Genomic DNA, 3,013 nt, shown 5'->3' with positions numbered 1-3,013 from the left:
ATGTAGGGAGTTTGCGCATAAATACAGTCGCCTTGACTACTAAGGAATAGGGCGCTCTCTTTTATGGCGAACAATTTGCACATTGCTATCCTACGCGTTTATCCATATACTTCTCTTATATAGGCATTTATATATATATATCCAGAGATTAACTACAGTGATACAGCTGACACAGGACGTCGGTCGGGTCCATAGATATTGAAGAATCAGTTAAGCTGGATTCACATGAATACGAAATCCGAAGATACGGTCATCCGAAATGCTTATGATTGGTCAATAGTTTGAAATGTCAAGCACATTTCAAATTATTGACCAATCATAAGCATTTCGGATGACCTTATCGTCGGATTTCGTATTCATGTGAAACCTTTAAACATTGCTCAAGGGCAAGGATACTATATAATATAAGGATTGCTCGATCCCTATACTTGTAATGTTGCCCAAGTTTAAGTCATATGTGACATCACCAACGGACCTGGCTGTCAGAATTGACAGTTATAATTTGCTAAGTTGTGAACGTATTTGCATGGACGCCAGGACACCGATGTGCAATATTAGACTGTAACAACAGCCGTGTTTACACAAAAATCACTAACCCGGAAGTCATTTACCATAACTTCCCTAAAACCGATGGATTAATACGCAAGGAATGGATATGGTGCTGCAAGCGACATTAATGGACAAGTGTTTCTAATTTAAATGCCTGCCTACAACACCCATTTGAACATATTTTATGGTAATCCTAAAGGTCGGTTCTCATTAGAGCAGCACCGAGCGGCGCGTCGCTAGCAGCAAACTGTACAGGGGTATTCCCACTTAAGCACCATTTGGAAGCGTGACGAAGCAGCGTTTCTGTTTGTGTTCAGTTTAAGGGAGAATGTATTCTTACACGCTCGAAGAAGAGCCATCCTCCTCATCATCACCAGATGATTTCATAATATTTATAGCGGCACTATGCCATGTACACGACGAAAAAAGAAAGCGGACGAGTACAATTAATTTTTCTATTCTTTGTCCGTCCATAGCGAATACACTAACACACGCAAGCTCAACACAGAAGAGAAATAAATATTTCACAAGCTGCAGCACCACGCCGATCTGCTTCGCTCCTCGATTCCCACTTGTCCGTCTACACGCAGAGCGGCGCGTTTCAAAGCAGCGCCGCGTATTCCAATGCTTCCCTACGCGTTTAAAATTTGCTGCGCCAAACCGCGCCGCTCTGCTCTGCATAGATGAAAACGGATCTACACTTTATTCCGTATAACTTCCGTTGCACGTCATCATTTTCTGTGACGTAATTACTATGCAATAATGCCAAATCTAGTTTTGAGCGATTTAGGTTATGTCACTTGTCAACAAGACAGTGCATTCTTTGTGTGAACAATCCACACCTTAAATAAAATAAAAATAATTTTTATTATTCATTTCGTTAATTGGAACCACAATATACATACAATATACTTTAATAACTTATGAACTGTACAAATGTAGCATCTCTTTTACAGAGAAAGTACTAAATATAAAATTTTACAGGTTATGTGATGTGATGGATGATATTCAAATTAATCGGAATCATCGGAACTGCTTTCGTGTTCAAAGTTTATAATAATAGTAGCAACGTTTTCAAGATCTAATTGCTTTTCTCTTTCGTACCACTTGTGTATTACAGTTTCCGTATCCTTAACTGAATTGCGCCACGTTTCGGAAGTTATCGTTGTAGTGTTTCTGTTTATGCAATTTCAATGCTTCGTCCATCTCTACCCATGTGTCGATTGTAGTAATTTTTCGCTATGCCCCAAATATGTTCGATAGGATTAAAAACGCGATGATAGGGTGGTAATCGTAAAACGAAGTAACCGTAATGCTCGGCTAAGTGGTCAATGCGTTATGCGGTACATTTTAGCTGATTTATTCCTAAAAGTATCAACAAGATTTAGATAATACCAAATAATTTGCGAACGTACTTACTGTGCAACCTTTTCAACAGTTCGGCTTTAAAATCATTTTCGGAGAACTGCACATTATGATCACCTAACCACACTTTAATGTTGTCTGTTTGCCCGTTATCGAACACAATTACTGACGGGTTATCTAAATTCTTCAGTAATTTCTCTTCAAACCAATGCACAGCGAAAGACGTAGAAAATAATCAAAATCAGATCAAACGAAAAGTAAACCAAAAGCAACCTGTCAAATTTACAAATTTAAACGCGATAACATAGCGAAATGCTACCAATTGTTGCGGCCAAAATAAACTACAAGCTTAATGTGTTGCCTAATAAACGAAAGTAAGTTTACGTTGGTACGTCGTTTTCTTCAGGTAATGACGTGCAACGGAAGATATACTGAATAGACCGTACTTAAGGCGGGTTTAGGCTCGTACGCAGAACGGCGCTGCTGCAGAAAGTCGCAGCCGCAGGTAGTTCGAGACCATGTTGATATACGGCCTTGTTTACGCTTGAACGCACCAATACAAAACGTAGGTTGCCGCAAATATGCTTGTCTGTAGGAGACGCAGAAGTTCGCAGAATTTAAACTTTGTACGCAGTTGTTTGTAGTCGGGCGTACAGCTCTTCTTGATCCTTTGTCACCATTACTTGAAAAACATTTAGAAACCTTCCAAATTTTCTCCTATATTTGTTAACAGGTCTTACTGCCCACCGTCGTACCCTCCTTTGAGTATGCAAGAGCCCCAACTCATTACTTAACGCCGTTAGTAACAGTATTTTCTTTAATTTAATTCTCTTCTTGTCTGCCATTGCAGAAATTAATCAAAAATCTGTTTTTTCTATTCACTTAACCAACCACGTTATTTAACGACCAAAAGAGGTTAGGTTTTAAATGTCAATTTCGACACTTGAACACTGAGAACAACTGCGTACCAACATAAACAGATAGATCACTAGTACACACGGGGGCGTACTTCTGCAGCTGAAATTTCCACTCACTTCTGCAACGTGTGCATTCTGCGTACGAGCCTAAACCCGCCTTTATTTACATGCGAACAATTGAG

Source organism: Photinus pyralis, unplaced genomic scaffold, assembly GCF_008802855.1.
Source record: "Photinus pyralis isolate 1611_PpyrPB1 unplaced genomic scaffold, Ppyr1.3 Ppyr1.4_LG6, whole genome shotgun sequence".
NCBI classification, from domain to species: domain Eukaryota; kingdom Metazoa; phylum Arthropoda; class Insecta; order Coleoptera; family Lampyridae; genus Photinus; species Photinus pyralis.
Note: the sequence above shows the minus strand (reverse complement) of the source record.